At 35.8% G+C, this 20,844-nt stretch overlaps 1 long non-coding RNA gene across 1 annotated transcript; it reads right to left on the bottom strand.

Annotated features, from left to right (window-relative positions):
- Positions 1-805: 805 nt before the first annotated feature.
- Positions 806-19,066, bottom strand: LOC141489901 (uncharacterized). Its single transcript, XR_012469020.1, has 3 exons — positions 18,494-19,066; positions 1,919-2,132; positions 806-1,272 (listed from the first exon to the last, which is right to left on the bottom strand). It is a non-coding gene; the product is annotated as an uncharacterized LOC141489901 (long non-coding RNA).
- Positions 19,067-20,844: the final 1,778 nt, after the last annotated feature.

Below are 20,844 nucleotides of genomic sequence, written 5' to 3'. Positions count from 1 at the left end.
AAATAGTGTGCTTAAATCCAGGGATTCAGAGATGGAGACTGGAGATAGCAGTCTGAATATTAAAAACAATAGCCCTCAGGAAGGGAAGTAATGTGAAATAAGTCTAGAAAGGTAAATTAGAAGTGGATTATGAAAGACCTTAAGGCCTTTTTATTATATTCCAAAGGCACCAGGAAGTAATTGAAGGTTTATGAATGAAGAGATGTCATTGTTAGACCTGGAATGAAGGAAGATTATTTTGGTAGCTGTTTGAAAATTGAATTGGAAAAATTGTAGACTGGGTACAGAGAAGGCAGATAGGGACTTAATAGAATGAAGGCTGGCTGAAGAAGGCAATAGACATTTCAATAGACATTGAAATGGAAAGTAAGTATTCAGGCACAAAATAAACATCCCTTTTTGGGAGAGTCTGATGTTTAAATAGCTCAATTGCATATGAATGAGCCAGGAGACAATGAACTTGCCCTTTGCTTTTGAGTGTACTCATTTCACTCTTTGTCTTTAGCCATTTATCTAAGAGATTTCTAAAGGAATCTAGTGGGTGACCAAACTTAAGGAAAAATATAATAAAGAGCAAACTGATTTGGAAGGCTAGGTTTTTTTTCCCCACTTCTGTAGCTGAGGCTTTTGGACAATGGAAAGAGATTTCTGTCAATCTTACACTGGGTTCTTGTCTTAATTGAAAGGTCACAGTAGCATTGTGCTAGTAAGAAGAGCTGCACTTCTTAAAACCCCTTAGCTAGACCAGTAACTAAAGGAGGTGTGACCTTGAAGCTTGGCCATCAAAGAGTAAACCCAGACACATTAGCAGATGTTTTGCATGAGTAAAGTCCTTCTACCTGGGGATCTGCCCGACCCAGGCTGACTACAGTTGCCCAAAGGCAAAGTGGTCTATTTGTGTCTATCTGGCATCAGACCAAGGGCCAAGTGACCTGCTGTTTTGTCGTTTGGTTATTTTTTTCAGTCCTGTCTAACTCTTTGTGACCCCTTTTGGGGTTTTCCTGGTGGAGATCCTGGAATGGTTTGCCATTTTCTTCTCCAGTTCATTTGACAAATGAGAAAATTAAGGTAAACAGGGTGAAGTGACTTGCCAAGGGTCACACAGTTAGTCAGTAGCTGAGGTCAAATTTGAATTCAGGTCTTTCTGACTCCAAACCCAGCACTCTAATTAATATATTGCCTAGCTTGGCCCAACCCAAAGTTCAACATCCAAACAACTTACTCACTTGTCCAGTCCAGCCCAGACCAGTCAGGAATCAGAAACCAAGAGACCTGTTGAATCAGACCAGTTGCAGATTGGTCCTTCTATTCCATGGTCCCACTTCCTTTCTTCTCATTTTCTTCATAATATTTTATAATCTGATTAGTGAACTGATCATTCAAATGAAACTTCTTTCTCCAAAGTTACCAAGAATCTGTATGTGCCCTCTTCTCTAATTTTATCTTTCTTATATCATTGGACACACTTTCCTCTTACATATTCTCTCCTTTCTGGTTTTTCATGAAACTGCTTCACCCTGTTTTCCTACCTATATAATTACTCTTTCTCAGTCTCCTTTGCTAATTTATCTTTTACATCAAGCCCAGTAACTGTGGGTGTGTCCTCAAGACTCTGGTTGGGTTTCCTTCTCTTTTCTTTCTATATTTTCTCTTTTGGTAATATCTCTAGGTACCCTGCATTTAATTACCATCACTACATAGATTACCCCAGATCTAAACCCCAGGACAGCATTACTGAAATTACAATAGAACATTCACTCTCTTTTCCCAATAAATCTAGATCCACCCACTTTCCCAAAAGTGCATACTTCATTAGTGGGGAGAATAAGCTTGCACAGGGATCACACCAAAGAGACAATATTTAGGGAATATATGCATGGAAGGGCAATCCACCCTTATAAAACTGCAAGATACTAACATTGTTGAGGTGATGTCACCGAGTCACCCTTATTTGACCATTACTCATTGGGCAGGTGACTCTGTTGGATCTCTGCTGGTCCCATAATCTCTGTTGGTTTCTGAGCTTCTCTCTTGGCATTGCAGTACTGATTCCCAATGAGTTTAGCTGAATGGTGTTCTGAAATTCTGTTAAGAGACAATACTCTTTGCTTCTTTGGTCAAAGCCATCAATTCTAAAATCAAATACAAATACAAAAATCAAGAAGAATGTCTCAAGTTAAGATTAGTCCTTTCCTTTTCCTGTTAGATTTCTAGGTAAGGGTGGAGGTCAAGACTAACATTATTTTACACATCTGTCAGTCCCAAACTTGATTGTTTTGGAGTTGTATTTTAGTAATCAAAAAAAACTCATCCTGACAGAAGATATTTTACATGATCTCAGGATAAAAGGAAATCTAGTAAAGAAATGAGACATGTCTATAAATGGATATAATCATCATTAAATTAATATAGCATATGAAGTTGTGCAAAGCTTGCACAGGGAGATACAACATTATGAAAGGACAAAGAGGGAATTATTTTTTATTTGGAAGATTAGGGAAGGCTTTATGAGGGGAGAGAACAGTTGAAGTAGGTCTAGAAAACTGGATTAAAATATTATCAAACTAAGATAGGTAGAAGGGAGTAGAAGCATTCAGGGTATAAGGACAGGAATGAGTAAAGAAAATAACATGTTCAGAAAGTGGTCAGTAGTTGAGTTTCTTTGTCTAGTCCATACTGGACCCATCTCTAACCTGGAAGTGGCCAGAGGTAAACTAAGTAGACCAGAGACTGGTCTGTAGGAATCAAGTAGCAGTTTAATGGTTTAATTAAATTCAGAGTAAGGAAGACAGTTTGCAAACCCAAGGTCCTACTAAGATGATCTCTTTCGGCGGGCAAAGGCAGAGTTTATATACATAATAAAAATCACAAGTTGGGAGGAACACAACACAATCATTCTCAAGTCTTGAAACAGTTCTCATAGGAGTCCTACATGTATAGGCATTCTAAGAACAGTATTGTTAGGTTAAGTTGATTATCTCAAATCTTGGGGTTGTGATTATTCAGTGGAGTATAGAATCAAAGTTATCCTGATAGGAACAAGTTGTGCAATTTCTGATTTAGTTCATTTAGCATTCACAAGTTTAGGAAGGCAGGAATTGTGAGTGTGTCAAGAACTGATTGATCACTTTAAGCTGTGTCATTTACTCCCAAGTCAAAATCTCCTGAGAAAATAGGAGTTGTAAAATTATCTAGATACTTAGCATAATTATTACACATATCATATCCATTAATATTGGAATCAAAAATCCCCTAACAAATTTTATTTGGGGTTGGATTGTTCAAGAGAAATAAGTAAAGTAGGGGGCAGCTAGGTGGTGTAGTGGATAAAGCACCAGCCCTGGAGTCAGGAGTACCTGGGTTCAAATCCGGTCTCAGACACTTAATAATTACCTAGCTGTGTGGCCTTGGGCAAGCCACTTAACCCCATTTGTCTTGCAAAAAAAAAAAAAACTAAATAAAAAAAAAGAGAAATAAGTAAAGTGCTAGAGATCTACTGAAAGGAAGAAAATTGAACCCCCATGATTATTACTGAGACTTGATGATGGAATATGTAGCTGGGAATGTATAACTTATAGAAAAGAAGCAGAATAGGTTAAAAAGAGAGGGAAGGGGTTGGAAATTAGTATTAAATGCTATACTCATGTAAAAAGATACAGGAATCAGTTAGAGGAGGAGAAAGCATGATGGGGAGCATTTGTTGAAAATCAATAGAATCGGAAGCAAGTAATACTGACATCAGAGTAGATAACTGACAATTTGGACAGAGGAAAAGAATGAATGAAAAGTTTGGGAACCAACAGAGGCATAATATGATAATGATAGAAGATTTCAATTATTTAGACATCTCCTAGAATTATCATTCTACCAAAGTAGAGTACTTAACGATATCTTGACTTACTTTGATGATAACTTTAAAAAAATTTTAACATTAATTATTTTACAATTTTGAGTTCCAAATTCTCTTTCTCTCCCTGCTTCCCTTGAGAAGGAAAACAATTTTATATAGATTCTGTATGAGAAGTTATGCAAAACATATTAGCCATGTTGCAAAAGAAATCACTAAAAAAAAAAAAACCTTTAAAAATATGCTTTAGCAGGCAGCTAGGTGGCTCAGTGGAGAGAGCACTGGCCCTGGAGTCAGGAGTACCTGGGTTCAAATCCGGTCTCAGACATTTAATAATTACCTAGCTGTGTGACCTTGGACAAACCACTTAACCCCATTGCCTTGCAAAAAAACTAAAAAATATGTGTATGCTTTAATCTAAATTCAAATTTCTTCACTTCTTTCTCTGGAGGTGGATAACATTTTTCATTGGAAGTCCTTCAAAAGTATCTTGGATCATTATATTGTTTGCTATACCCAATCATAGTATAATTTTATTTCTGGTACTATGTACAGTGCTCTCCTAGTTCTGCTCACTTACTTTGTATCAACTGTGTATCTTCTCATATTTTTTTTTGAAACCATTTGATCATAAAATTATCCTTCAAAAATTGTAGGATTCAGTGAAAGTACTTGATAGTAGCTGGGGCAGCTAGATGATACAGTGTAGATAGAGCATTTACCCTGGAGTCAGGAGGACATGAGTTCAAATGTGGCCTCAGACACTTAATAACTACCTACTTGTGTTATTTTGGGCAAGTCAATACATGGTAATTTGATTCTAATTCTCACCAATTAGGCAGAATTAACTTCTGAAAAGGAAATGATGGTAATCTAATTTCAATTTCAGAAGACCTATGATTTCTTCCTGAGAGAAATGCAATGAACTCAAATGCAAAATAAGGCATACATTTATTATAAGACATGGACAATGTAGAAATTTGATTTTCTTAATTTAGATATAGATTCATAAATATGTTACAAGAGTTTTTATTTTCTTTTTTTCATCCAGGAAAAGAGGTGGGAGGGAGGTCACTAAGAATAGAAACCTCTCCCTTCTCAAAAAAAAAACCAAACAAGAGGATCAGTGAAGCATTTTTTAAATAAACAGAAGACCAGGAGGAGTCACAAATTAGCAGAATATCTTTGGAAGTTACATGTTGAATTTATTTTACACTTAAAAGAAAAGCAAAATGCATATAATACAGAATCACAGATTCATGTAAAACATTTCTGTTCTGCTGTGTATTTTATTTGGGGATTGTTAAGCTTCAAATTTTTAAAATTCAATAAATTCTAAGAAAAGTATTGATTGGAATTTTGACAGGGACCAAGTTCTCCCCATTCAAATTTGGAATAAGGATGGCTAAGAATAGGTATCTGATATGAACCCTTAGATTTTAAGAGAACAGGTTTCAAAGGTCTACAGTTGATGTTGGTTGACTGTTCAGGTTTCACAGCATACAATAATGGGTCAGCACAATGGCTCTGTAGACCTTCAGTAATCTGGTCTTCATTTGTCAGCCTTGTTTCACTCAGGGTTGCTATTTGATTATATCTGCTGATTTCTCTTGCAATAAGATCTATTCTTTCTGGTCTATTCTTGTGTTGTCATATTCCATGCACTGTTGTTGAGAGGAATCATCTTTGAAGAAGCTTTTGTACAATTGTTTGTGTTTTGACTGCAATGTGGGATCCCCACCTGCTGTGGTAATCAGACCAGAGTTGAGCAAGTGGACAATTTTTAGGGTACCTTTTCTAACCCCTTCCTTGTACTAGGAACTGAGCAGTATGATCCTTAAAAGCCTGCTGAATCCCACTGCTGCTTCCCATGAGAGACAACAGAGACACCTCCTGGAGAATTTATTTAAAAAAAACCACCATTAAATATCTAAAAGGGGGTATATATTTTTAAAAAATTGTGATCACAGTGAAAGTTGAGACTACGGCTCCCTGTGTATTTATACCTGTTGTTTTGGCACCACAGGACTTTGAGAGAGCAATGGTAAAAAGGTATGGCTGATGTCTTTTGATTCATGGGTGAATTGGATTTGTGAGGCAGACTTGCACAAAATTGTCAGCCTCACTCTTTCTTCCTAAGTCATCACAGTCCAATGGCAGGACAGTGTCAAGATAACTGGCGATGGCTCTAGATGGAGTGGATGGCATTACAGAGACCATGTCAAAACCACACTAGACTTGATTAGCATTGACTTCCATGAAACTGCTTTCTGGTCATCTAAGGATATAAAATGTCTCAGCTATGTGTTGGACCCCTTCTGACTTCGTAGATTTCTGAGGATCACAAGAGTTACCACATTCTTCACCATATCCTGCTCTAATGACCAATTTTTTCCACATGCAGTATGGCAAAGTAAACCTCTTTTTGTTAACTATTCAGTGACATGTGAGTACCTCATTTCACTCCAACATCAAATCTGAACTAAAAGACCTAGTATTAGAGTCAACTCAAAGAATGTCTAAAATTTTGAACAGGACTTTGTTTTCAGCACTCTCCTACTTCTCTTTCTAGCAAATTTTCCTCACTGTTATTACCTCTTTCCCATCTTGTATACCATTTCTGTAGAGTATTATTCAGACAATTGTCAACTATAGTTGTTATTTTGGTTAAAATTGTACCCCCACCACCATCTTCTTTATAAAAGGATACTCTAGAAGACTGAACATCCTTCAAAAACCTAAAGGACAAGTTCAAACGATGGAATTTCAGGCATCATAAAAGGCAGTAGGAGACTTTTCTTTTGTGGGGAGGGGTGGGGGATTGAGTTCAAGATAAAATGCTTAAATCTTGCCCCCTGAGTGACTTCTTACCTATCAGATCCTCTTTATTAACTTTGGTGTTGTAATCAATAAACATTTCTTAAGCACCTGCCATATGCTAAGCACTTTGCTAAGTGTTGGGTATACAGAATTCAACTCAGCTTAATAAGCTGAATAAATAAATAAAAATAAATAAAGTGCTTTTTATGTGTCAGGCATTACCTGTGCTAAGCCCTGGGTATACAAAAAGAAGCAAAAAAAATTGTCTCTGCATTCAAGGAGCTTACAACCTAATTGGGTTATTTTTTAATTAGAAAAATTAAACTTACTGAGTAATGAAAATGACATATGAAATCAGCAAATATGAGTTCATCATACTTTATACCCAAGAAGATCCAGCAAGGTTAGTCATCTTGCTTTCATTATTGACTTCCTAGTTTCCTTCACTGTACTGATCATAAGCCACCTTCCATGGGAGAACTTTCCTGATCTCCCTGTCCTTAGCGCTTTCCCTTCTCCTTCAACCCCTTGCCTATTGCTTTCTTTTTATTTATAGTACATATTTTTGTAGATAGTTTTCTTCATAGAATTCAAACACCTTGAGGGCAGAGACTTTGTGATTGTTTTTTGTTCTGTTTTGAGGTGTTTTGTTATCTCCATTGCCTAGCACTGTAGGTGGCACATAATAGAATTCACTTGTATTAACTTAAGTGGTATCAAATTGAACTCCAAGTCCCCAAATGATTTAATCTTCTAAACTTTACTGTGTTGTTAATTGCTTTAATGAAACTCTGAATATGATAATGGAAAAAATAAACTGGACAGCAAAAAAAATCCCAGCTTATCCAGGTAAACAAACCTTTAAACAAAATAATAAAGGATCTTACACTTTTAAAAGGTAGGGTTAGGAAGAATTCTAATGGGCAGTGAATCTTTTTTTTTTTTTTTTTTTTTTTAGGTTTTTGGCAAGGCAAATGGAGTTAAGTGGCTTGCCCAAGGCCACACAGCTAGGTAACTATTAAGTGTCTGAGACCGGATTTGAACCCAGGTGCTCCTGACTACAAGGCTGGTGCTTTATCCACTACACCACCTAGCCTCCCCAGACTCTTGAATCTTAGTAATATCAGAATATTATGACTAAGGAAGAGATAGAGGACATCACCAAAAACAGACTAGATGATTTGGATTGCATTAAATTAAAAAGTTTTTGCACAGAGAAAATCACTGTAACCAAGATCAAAAGAAATGTAATAAATTGGGAAACAATCTTTACAACTAATGATTCTGAAAGGACTCATTTCTAAAATATACAGAGAACTGAGTCATATTTTTAAAAAAGCCACTCCCCAATTGACAAATGGTCAAAGGATATGCAAAGGCAATTTACAGATAGGAGATCAAAGCAATCTATAGCCATATGAAAAATTGCTCTAAATCATTAATTATTAGAGAAATGCAAATTAAAGCTTCTCTGAGGTACCACCTCACACCTCTCAGACTGGCCAATATGATCAGAAAGGTTAATGATCATTGTTGGAAGAGTTGTGGGAAATCTGGGACACTATTACACTGTTGGTGGAGCTGTGAATTCACCCATCCTTTCTGGAGAGAAATTTGGAACTACGCCAAAGGCCAACAAAAATGAACATTCCCTTTGATCCAGCAATACCATCACTAGATCTATACCCTGAAGAAATGATGAAAAAGGATAAAAACATCACTTGTACAAAAATATTCATAGCAGCCCTGTTTGTGGTGTCAAAGAACTGGAAATCAAGTAAATGTCCTTCAATTGGGGAATGGCTTAACAAACTGTGGTATTTGTATGTCATGGAACACTGTTCTATTCGAAACCAGGAGGGACTGGTATTCAGGGAAGCCTGGAGGGATTTGCATGAACTGATGCTGAGTGAGATGAGCAGAACCAGAAAAACACTGTACACCCTAACATCAACATGGGGGTGATGTTCAACCTTAATGGACTTGCTTGTTCCATTATTGCAACAATCAGGGACAATTTTGGGGTGTCTGCAATGGAGAATACCATCTGTATCCAGAGAAAGAGCTGTGGAGTTTGAACAAAGTTCAAGGATTATTCCCTTTAATTTAGAAAAAAAACCAGATATCTTATTGTCTGATCTTATCTCGTATACTTTTTTGTTTCTCCCTTAAGGATATGATTTCTCTCTCATTACACTCAATTTAAATCAATGTACAACATGGAAACAAAGTAAAGACTGACAGATTGCTTTCCTTGGGGGTGGGATGGGGGAGGGAAGTAAGATTGGGGGAAAAATTGTAAAATTCAAATAAAGTATTTAATAAAAGAAAAAATAATATCAGAATATTAATTGATCTCAAAGTTGGAGAAAGGGAGAAGGAAAAAAGCAATTATTAATCAAGTAAAACAAATTGGGAGGAGCAAGAATTCCCAATCAAATCCCATCCTCATTGTCAATTGTAGTGCAGGAGATTTTGGCCTTAAACAAAATCTTGCCAGGTATGCCAATTTTAAGCAGGTACTCTGGAGGTTTTGCACCCATCTGAAGGTTCTTTAATTCAGAGAGACCAAAGGAATGCTGTCTGGCATGAAGAAGAGATTTTTACCATTTTATTGTTGTTTCTAGCAGCAAAGCAGCCAAAGGGTCAGTTCCACACATAATTCAATCTGTATATTCACTCACAAGTTCCCAATCCACTTGCCCATTTATCTGTCCTTCATTCCTACTCTGCTTCTTCTTCTTCTTCTGCTTTTCACTTTTCACCTTTTCACAGTCTCCTCACTAGCATGGGCATTTACAGGGTCAGAGAACAAGACTGGCATCATACCAAGCCTGAGTGTTGTGTATCATAAGTTGCAAACCTATGGCTATATCTGGTCAAGCTGGACAACTGTGACTAGGAGAAATTCGTCTTCATATCCTGGTCAAACATCTTGTGTTACAATCATCTACAATGCAGACTATACTAAGCTGGACCTTGAAGTTCATCTAGTCTATCTCAAGCAAGAAAACTCTGTCCCCACTTTCTCAGGACCAGTTGGATTACATCATACCTCAAGTTTCCAGGTTACCCTGACAAAAATGAAGTTTCTGTTTTCTTTGCTATTGACTCAAGGCTCCATTGGCTGTGTTCCCTCCATTTTAAGAAGTCAATAATTAATACCAGTTCCAATTAAATATTTTTTTTTGCAAGGCAATGGGTTAAGTAACTTGCCCAAGGTCACACAGCTAGGCAATTATTAAGTGTCTGAGGCCACATTTGAACTCAGGTACTCCTGACTCCAGGGCTGGTGCTCTATCCACTGTGCCACCTAGCTGCCCTCCCAATTAAATAGTTATTGATTAGCTTTCAGAAGGATTTTTACTTCACAGATATAACAAAAACAAATGTATAAACATTCTCCCCAGTACGTCAAGGATGTATTCTCACCATATGCCACAAATAAAATAGTCACCTTCCTCATCCAGATACAAACACAGCAAAGAGGCAACTGAATCTGAGTCAGACCCTTTTGAAGACCTGGCTTTCCTTTTGTTGAGTTATAGAGGAAGGCAGGTTGTTCAACTGCCTTCTTTTAGTTCAGGATTTTCACAACTATATAGTTAATCTCCCAAACCAATTACAATAATCTTTAAGATTCCTTCCTTATACTCTATCATCTGTGCCAAGACACCATCTTAAGTTATCTAGGCAAGCTGATCAGACCTGCACATGAACCCAGACACTCATTTCTTAAAGATTCTCTGCAGCATCCTGTCAGAGGTCAAAAAGTCTTTATTTAAAGACATCTAATGAAAGGAGAAACCATTTTCTACAGGGGTAGTTCAGTGCATTTTTGGAAAGCTTTATTATTATTAGAAAATATGTTCTCAACAATTTCATCAACCCTTGCTTTTTTTTTTACCCCCAGAGTCAAAAAAATATGTGTAATCTCTTACTGTACTTGGGCAGAAATTAATTTAAAGGATAAGGATTCTCCTTGAAAAATAAAATCTGGATCAATTTCTTGAGATTAGAGTTTAGCAATGATTTAAAACCCACTGAATTTCAATTACCAAAGAGGTACTTCAGGAGAGAGGTAATTTCTAACAGTAACTGAAAAGGGGTGGCTAGGTGACCCAGTGGATAGAGCACTGGAGTCAGTAGTGCCTGAGTTCAAATGTGGTCTCAGACACTTCATAATTACCTAGCTGTGTGGCCTTGGGCAAGCCACTTAACTCCATTTGCCTTGCAAAAAAAAGCCACAAAAAAATAAAAGTAATTGAAGTTCAAACCCTGTAGGAAAAGTTTAAATTCTGAGTTAAGAAAAATTTTCAGAAAGCTTCTCTTCCAATGTTAATTCCCATCCATCAATAACACATTTTAATCTTTCAATTGTCTTTCCTTTGGAAGAGAGTGCATGAAACATTCATTTTTGGTGGGGTGATGACACAATGTGAAGCTACTCTGAGAAGCAAGGAAGGAGGTTTACAATCTACCTTCTCCTATAATTCAAAAAGAGGAAAAACCAAATCTAAGTCATTTTCTAAGTTCATCTCATAAATTATTGATCCCAAATTGGAGTAGCACAGGAATTGCCAAATTTCCTATAGCTTATTGGGGGGTTTTAATTAATTTTTTTCAATCAAAGAAGTCCATCTTTTCTTCTTCCTTATCTCCCTCAATAGTTCTGGTGTGGGTCTGGACATGAATTCCTGAGAGTCAGGTCAGGTAGAAAAACATACCTAAACACAAAAGGTTGGGAAGTAAAAAATCTACCAACTTTATTTTTGGAAACTCAGACTTTTTATAGCAAAAACTTATCTCAGGAATGACTGGTTAAAGGAGACCCAGTTTCACAATTTCCTGGGTAAATTTACAATATTTGTTCTTAGAAATATGCATACTTTCTATCAAAGAAACCTTTTACAACCACCCTCAGAGCCACAGATTGTCCTAGGTCAAGGTTCATTGGTGAGCCAATGGATCCATACAATGAGCAATAATTCATACATAACTTTTTTTTAAAGGTTTTTGCAAGGCAAATGGCGTTAAGTGGCTTGCCCAAGGCCACACAGCTAGGTAATTATTAAGTGTCTGAGGCCAGATTTGAACTTAGGTACTCCTGACTTCAAGGCTGGTGCTCTATACATTGAGCCACCTAGCCTCCCCTATACAAAACTTTGGTGAAGAAAATCACCAAGCATATGGGAACATCACTCCCAGGGGCTAGCCTTCTATAGATTCCCCTTCTTAGGCATGCTGAAGCTTTAGGTGGTGTGTTAGGAGATCTATGTTTTGTCCCAGTGACAAAAGACATTTAAGACAAATACACAATATCAACAATAATGCGAAGATACCAGGAAGCATGCTCATTAATAGGTTCATAAAATGAAAAAGGATGAAACCTATGAATAAAGTTAAACAAATTATCAATACCTGAGTCCATTTCCATTCTTGGTGCCAATGCAATATCATTAAAAATTTTATGCAATTAATTCATATCCACAGTTATAGAATCATTATACCATATTCCATTCAAATCACCTTTTATATTATCCCATGGAATAAGTGAGGTAGTATAACACAAATAGCAGAAAATCTACAATCACATTGCAATTGTCCCTTGTGATCATTACAGCGGTTTGTAATGCATTAATCAAATGATAAAAATCTTCGTTAATTCTCTCCTGAGCATTTTCTGATAATTCTAGGATATATTTAGCTTCTATTTTTTTTCTTATTCCATACTTTTACAGAAATAGTCACTGAAGTGACTGCTACAATGGCTGCTATGATACTTAATATTCCAAACACAATGCAACTAACATGTCCTCTTCTGCCTAATTCTCTCTTTTTTTCCCTAAGAACTCATCAGCAGGAGACATATACCAGCCTTCTACCTTGGTGGGTACTATAGCAAATTTTGGTTGTCTTATCATGAAAACAGCATCATCATCCTCCACTTCCTTATTTATACATATTCAAATAGTGCAATTATAACAGTTAACATCATATCCCCCTTTTTTCTCTGATAATATTGACATCTTTGAAAAATCCTATCATGAAGGCAATATCCGGTCCCATGCATGCAGTCACAGACAATTTCTTTTCTGCATAAGATATTTTGTCCAATGTCTTATTCCATTGTTTATATTTTATCTCATCTATAACTGCCATAGCCTTCCATATCTCTGAATTAGTAACCCTATTTCTGGGTATATAATTGGTTTAATATAGCCTGGAATGCCACATGGAGTATCTATCAGGATAATTCCACACTTGAAGCAAAATAGAATGATCATAAATTCTTCTATCTGGGGTATGACTGGTAACCCAGGGTGGAAAACATTCATTTTTGAAATTCCAAGCATGTAAATTTAAACAAGGAGATTCTGTAGGAAATATCTTTCTTCCTTAAATACTTTCCACAAATGGAATTCCTGATATTTCTAAGTTCCTAAATGCTCCCATGTTATAAATATTTGGATGAGTTGAATGATTCGTTTTACTTTAACACATGGTTCAATAGTACATGTTTTATAAAAACATAGGTGTCACAGTATTTAAACCAGAAAAATCATGTCTAACTTTTCTTCTCAGCATCTCTTCTTTGATATCTCCAGTAGGAACTTTGTTATATCCCAAATAATCTGCAGCTTCTCCAATTAATAGTTTCAGCCATACTCTCTCCCCATTGTAGAGTAGTGACCCATGGAGGGTTTTGAACATAAGTCCAATATTCAATTTCTTTTACAGTCCCCAAATTGTTCATGAGTATAAATTATCCCATAAGTCCATGATGTATTCTCCTCTCATCTTTTCCTTTTCACTTTCTTAAGTGTAAGTTATTCATTTTCTATATTACTTGATTCATTTGGTCTGATGTTTCTTTCTGGTACCCAGACAGTTTCTCCATCTGTGGACAAAACAGAAGCATATCCTCGACCTCAGGTTAATAATGGATCCAGTCATTTTCATTCTTGATGCCTTAGGACTCTTCCATGTGACCATGCCCTTCTCTTCATGTTGCATATCCTTAAAAAAAATCTTTCTGCAGGTGTTAATTGTTTATCATTCAATGTTTAAAAATTCATGGTATATAAGGCAAGATTTACTCTACTTCCTTGTTTTCCCTTTGTCCCTATATATTCCCCCTTCTTTTGCACTTCCAGTAATCTCTTAAGATCTTTATGTTTTCTTTCTACTAAATCTAGACCAGTGGGTTTATAGGGAATACCTGTAATATGTTTTATATTGTAATACAGGAAGAATTGTTTAAATGCCGTAGAAGTATATCCAGGGCCATTATCTGGCCAAAACAATGGAATAAATGATCAATCACACCTTGTGCAACCTCTGAACTTTGTGCTGTTGTGATTGCACATGAACCAAATGTATCTACATTAACATGAATGAACTTCATTTTTCCAAAAGATGTATAATGAGTCACATCCATCTGCCACAATTCATTAGGAACCTGGCTTCTAGGATTTTTAGAATAATTTGGAGGGGTAGGTAAATATGGAATGCATAGTTGACAGGATATTATTATATCCCTTGCTTGCTCTCTGGTGATTTTAAATTCTCTCCTTAATAAAGAGGCATTCTAGTGAAATTTTTTTGTGACACTGCCTAACTTGCTCTTCTACTAAAGCTTATAAGAAATGTAAGGGTTAATTGATCAGCACTATGATTGTCTTCATATATATGGGCCCAGGCAATCCAGTGTGGGAATGTATGTATTCAATGAAAAAAAAATTGTATCTATCTCTTATAACTTCTTGTAAATCTTTAAAGATTTGAAATAATTCTTCATTGGTGCTATGTTTAATAAAAGCTGTTTCTATGTATCTGACTACATGATAACTATACTTACTATCTGTAAAAAATGTTAAAGGTTTGTGACTGTTTTAATAATAACATTAATTAGGCATATAATACATTTTTTGATTTGATTAAAAATAATTTTTTTTAAATTGCATTCATACTTGGACCTACAGGTCTAGAAGAAGGTCCATCACATTGTTTAAAAATTTCAGGAAACCTAGAGTATCATAACTTCAGATATTTTCTTTCATTACCTCTACAGAGGTAATCAATAATTAACTCCAGGCTTTGACATCATTACAATAAAATAGCTTATGTTGATAAGACTAGATCATATAACTTTTCAACATCTTGCTCATCAGTAAATTACCTAACTATGGGTTACATAATTTTCAATCTCCCAATCCATTTTCCAAAGCCTCTCACATTTATTCAGTATTTTGGAAGCTAATTGAAGTTAAGCTATAACTTCCCAATTTCTTATACAACTTTTTCCTAAGTTTACCATTTTTGCTTCTTTAAAATTAAACATTAAATTCTTAACCTACATGAAATATGATGTTTCCATGCTGATATCTCATTCTCTTAAAGTTAACCTTATAACTAAATATCTGTTACATGTAAATTTTTTTTTCACATCTCTGTTTTATAAGCTTATTTTCCTCTTGTTCAAATACACTCCTATTTTCAAAAAAAGAAAAGATTATCTATGAATTTAGTTTTATGTATCTATATAAAAATTCCAAAAAAATCCAATGTAGTTTTTTTATATCTATAATAATTTCAAAAAAATTAATTGCAAAACTTTTACCAATGTCAGGGGTTACAGGATACATATATAATTTCTTCTTAAATAACAGATATGAAATAAGTTACTTTGATCTCACATATAAATATTCCCTTTAAGAAACATTGGTGGAAGGGGCACAGCTTTTCACAATCTCTCTGAGCCAAAAGATTTTGAGAAATATAACATTGTTGGCAAAGTATCCAGTTTTCTTATAACAAATCTTTACAAAGGTGATGACTGGCACTTCAATTCATCCATTGTTTGTTATTGTAACACAATATTAAAATTTCAAAAAATTGTCTGAATCTGTTCTTAAAGTTCACTGTTTATACATAACACATTTCAATTTAATGTATATTCCCTTTACTCCCTAAAATTCTGTAATACATAAAAATTTCTTGAGACCAGATGTTTCTAAAATCCCTTTTTATGATTAAAAGATTTTCTTTATAGTTCTCTTAATAATCTTATAAATTCCAAACTCAGTCAAAATTACCTAAAATTATTCTTCTTTTCAAAATATAAAAGTTTGCAAATCTTTCTTATCTGTATCAGTACTATTCTATCTTCTCAGTGCTCTAACTTAAAAGTGCTTTCTATCCTCCCTGACAAAATGATGTTCTGGGAATTGGAGATTCCTCACATTTTGAGATATCAAGGTAGTATGCACTAATTATTTACCTTTACTGTTTATCATTCCTTGCTCACCGAAAAAATTTATTTTATTATATATATTTATCATGCTAATTAAGACCAGTCCAAAAAATAATTATAGGGACAATTTCAATTTCCCCTAGGTCCCTTTTAAGTATAATTTGCCAAAACAGTAAATAAAATTCTGTTAGTCTATCAGATCAGAAAAGAGACACTAGAAAATAAGAGAAAATAATAGAACCCCTTCTCTTTCAAAAACAACATGATTCTCAGGAAAAATCTCCTTTTTTGGTGCCAATCATGAGTTTTGGAAAAAAAAGATCTGATTTTGAAAAAGAGAGAATGGAAAGATTAGCCAATCAAAACACAGAAAACAGCAGATCTGAGAGCTAGCTAAACACTTCTCTCTGCCTGTATTTTAAAGCAAACACATATAGACACATAAATGGAGTCAAAGCATGTAGAACCAGAGAGGGCCCCCAAATTCAGGAAAACCCCACTCTGCTCTCACACTAGAGGGTCCCTTTAAACATTACACAAAGACAAAAAACAACAGGATAACAACACCAAAGGTGACAAATCTTCCAAGAAACCAGAGAAAAATGCAGAGAACCTTCCACTTTTCACAATACATTTTTGCATTGAAAGTTCAGTTTTGATATCTAACACTTCTTGATTTTAACTATAACTATAACTATAACTTTTGAGAAGGCAAACAGTCACTCAAAAATCCCTCAGCCTAATTGGAATATCCCCTGTCCCCTATTAATTTAGAGTAAACCAAATAACTTTTCTGGGAGGGGAGTCTCCTTTTCTTTTCTTTTGTTTTTTAAATCATCAATCATCCCATTATTTTTTGTAATAATCAAATTACATATTTTAAATGAAACTGATTATCTTTTCTTTTTGAAATTAAATAACTTTTTTTTTTTTAGTTTTTGCAAGACAAATGGATTTAAATGGCTTGCTCAAGGCCCCACAGCTAGATAATTATTAAGTGTCTGAGGCTGGATTTGAATTCAGGTACTCCTGACTCCAGGGCCAATGTTCTATCCACTTCAACACCTAGCCACCTCTAAATAGCATTTTTTACTATTTTATTTTATTTTATCAAGTCTTTATGAAACAATTCTCTCTCTCTTATCTAGTGCTTTTTCTTAACTCCTCTCTCAGTTAACTCCAAGATCTAGATAAGCCAGCCATGAGCAAACAAGCTGTCCGATCTCTCACACCCATTGCTTCCTTCTTTTCCAGACAATTTTAGCCATGCCTGTTCATGTACCTATAAACTATACCCAATTTGATTATTTACTCTTGCCCACAGACCAGTGCTAGAGAGCATTTCAAATGTTGTCCTTAACCCTGTTGCTTCATTTCTTTTAGCCTGACTAGTATAATTCTCAAGAAATTTAGTTTTCCATATTAAGTAATCTCCTGGTGTAAGAGTAGTTTTTGTTATCATTATCCAATCTTCTGGTGCTAATATTTGTCTACCTAATATTTATTCAAACCATATGGGCTGCTTGTTACCATACGTGCTTGTTGCTGATTTTAATTCTCTAAATGTTTTAAAATCTAAATTATAGTATTCTCTCAAAACAATCCCTGGAATCTTTGGCTCAGGTCTCTCAAGCACAGAAAAGAGAACAATGACTCTCTCATGTCCCATGGCCTTTCCCATTGCTTTTCTAATGGCTATTTGGGCAATGTTCATATGGCCCTTATCTTTGGTAGCATTTTCTTCTTTAGACTGTAAAGGAGCAGAAGGTGGGTTATTAGAGTTAGGAGGTGGGGCTGGCTGGGTTGCCACCACCTGCGAAAGCCCAGGAGCAGCAGCTGCTGCGGCAGCCTGAGTCAGTGGGGCCCGGCATCCCCGAGACTCTCCAGTACAATTTCCTAAAGCTGGAGCCGGGAAGAGGATTCTCCTGGGAAGGTACGGTCCTGCGGCCTTGGCCTCCATAGCCCTCCTTCCACCCCGAGGCAGGCACGGGTCTGGAGGTGGCTTTGGAGGTAAAAGCCACCACTCTTTTTCACTCTTATCTTCCTGCTGAATAGTTTGAACATCTACATCATTGTTTTTTAGGTTTTTGCAAGGCAATTGGAGTTAAGTGGCTTGCCCAAGACCACACAGCTAGGTAATTATTAAGTGTCTGAGGCTGGATTTGAACTCAGGTACTCCTGACTCCAGGGCCGGTGCTCTATTCACTGTGCCACCTAGTCACCCCACATCAATTTTTAATATACTCAGAGCCAGAGGAACCTCTCCAGGTGGAGTCAGGCTGATTTTTAAAATATTACCCAATGAAAAGACTCTCATAGGAAATGCTTCCTGACTTTCCTTTTTAAAATGTTCACTCAGTTTCCCATTTTTCAATACTTGATACTCTTTCTGGAAACCAAGGACATTTTTGTATACATTCACTAAATTCTTCCACTTGTTTTGTTGTTATTAACAAGCCTTGTTCTTTAACTATCTGCTTTAGCACTTTCAAATAATGTCCTCTATCCTTAGACTGCCCTTGGCCCATTTTAATGCTCCCTGTTTTAGACCTGATGAAAAAAATACTTACCTTAATTGCCTGCTGTCCCTTTATGAGCACTCTTTTGACCCGCAGGTGTCCAGACTTGATTTTTCCTTTCAAGATCGATTCCCCTCCAGATCCAGCTGTCAGTCTGTCCGTCTGTCCGTCCGTCCTACATCTTCTGGAATCAAAGTTGTTGTTGATCCAAGTTCCTAAGTCTTTCAGAATTGTTTGCCTTAACAGTATTGTTAGTGTGTAATTTGTTCTGCTCTTCACTCTTCATAAATTCATATAAACCTTTCCAGGTTATGTGAAAAACATCACTTTCATCATTTTCAGCAGAGTAATAATACTACATCATGCTCATTTATCATAATCTATTCAGCCATTCTTTGATGGGCACCCTCTCCATTCTTTGTTGAATCTCAGTTTCAAAATCATCTGCAAACAGAGATCATGCACCAATACTCCCTCCACTTTAGAATTGGCTTGTAGCCTTTTCAAGTTGAAGAATTTGCCATCAGTGCAGTAACTGACCTTGATGCCGTGTTTGTTCTCATTGAAGGCATTTGATAACATGGTTGAAAACATCATGCTAAAAGACATGGGAGTGAGTATACAGCCTTGCTTCATTCCATTGGTGACTGGGAAAGCACGAGAGCTTCATTCATTATCCAGACCCCGGGAAAGCATGTTATCATTAACTTGGTGTACAATATTGATAAATATCCTGTTTTGACATAATTTCCCATAAACCCGTATGACTGACAGTATCAAAGTCCTTGGTCAGTTCTACATATGTTCAGCTCTGTTCCTGGCATTTCTTCTGGAGTTGTGGGGCAGCAGATACTATATCTCTTTCTGAAGCCATACTGTACCTCAGATAAATGAGAGACACTGTCACAGGACCATCCAGCATACGGCAGGACCTCATCAGAGAAGATGCTGTGCTCTTTGAACAAAGCAGAATTGCAGTGGCTCAAAAGAAACTAGACATGCACAAATTTAGAGAATCCACCCTGAATATGTATGTGGACTATTTATGCCTGACCTGTGGTAGAGTATTCTAAGTTAATTTTGGTCTAATCAAACACAGTGAGTTACACTGTAACTTGACTCTAACATAGTGATTGTCCTTTTGGTCCTCTTAAAGAATGAAGAACAAGAACCACCATTCAGTCAATGTCCAATTCTTTTTCACAACAAAAAGAGCTACTATAAATACTTTTTATTTATGGATTGTTTTCCTATCCTTTAGATTTCTGTAGGATGTGGTCTCAAACTCAAATGGAAACAAATTTTTACTGACCCTAATATTGACTTAGAAAACAACAAAATAACATTATCTATGTTAAATTGTATTTGTTTATTTTCTTGTAGCAAACATTCTTGTGAGCTGTGAGTCTGAAACCTCTGCTCTAAAACATATACCTGGTAACCATATCACTAGGTCAAAAGATATGAACTTTTAACATGTTTAGTATGTAGTTTAAAATGGCTGGACTATTTCATAGCTACAACAACAGTACATTAAAGTACTGGTATTGGTTTTTCTACATTCTCTTCAATATTTCTAATTTTTTAAATCAACTTTTTAAATCTGAGGGTTGTGATGTGGAAACTCAGAGTTGATTTAATTTTTATTTCTCTATTAAGCATTTTTTAACTTTGACTTTGAAAACCTGGATTTCTTTCTCTGAAAACTGCTTGTTCATTTACTTGACCATTTATAAATGACTCATTCTTCTAAATTTAAATCATTTTGTAATGTCTTCAAAATAAAACCATTATTAGAAAAAAATTGCTGCAAAGTTTTCCTCCCCAATATACCTGTTTATCTTCTAATTTTAGCTATATTGGTTTTGTTTGTACCCAAACTTTCTTTCTTTCTTTTTTTTTTGCAAGGCAATGGGGTTAAGTGGCTTGCCCAAGGCCACACAGCTAGGTAATTATTAAGTGTCTGAGGCTGCATTTGAACTCAGGTACTCCTGACTCCGGGGTTGGTGCCCTATCTACTGTGCCACCTAGCTGCCCCTGTACACAAACTTTTTGAAATTTTATATAAACTGACAAAAAATTATCCACATTTAGAGAAAGAATTATGGAGTCTGAATTTTCACTTTTTTTAGAGGCTTTTCTCTTGTTTTGCTTCTTCTTTTTTACAATCTGACTAATTATAGAAATATATTTACATGATTACACATGTGTGACCTATGTCATATGGCTTAACATCTTGGGAAAGGGAGAATAGAGGAGACGGAGGAGGAAAAAATTGAAACTAAAAATTTTATAAAAATTAATGTTTAAGAACAACCCCAAGAAACCACCTTTGGATAACTGCATCAACATCCAGAGGGAAAAAAAATCAGAGTCTGAATGCATACTATGCTCACTTTTTA

Source organism: Macrotis lagotis, chromosome 5 (assembly GCF_037893015.1).
Source record: "Macrotis lagotis isolate mMagLag1 chromosome 5, bilby.v1.9.chrom.fasta, whole genome shotgun sequence".
NCBI classification, from domain to species: Eukaryota; Metazoa; Chordata; class Mammalia; order Peramelemorphia; family Peramelidae; genus Macrotis; species Macrotis lagotis.
Note: the sequence above shows the minus strand (reverse complement) of the source record. Positions and strands in the feature narration are given on the sequence as shown.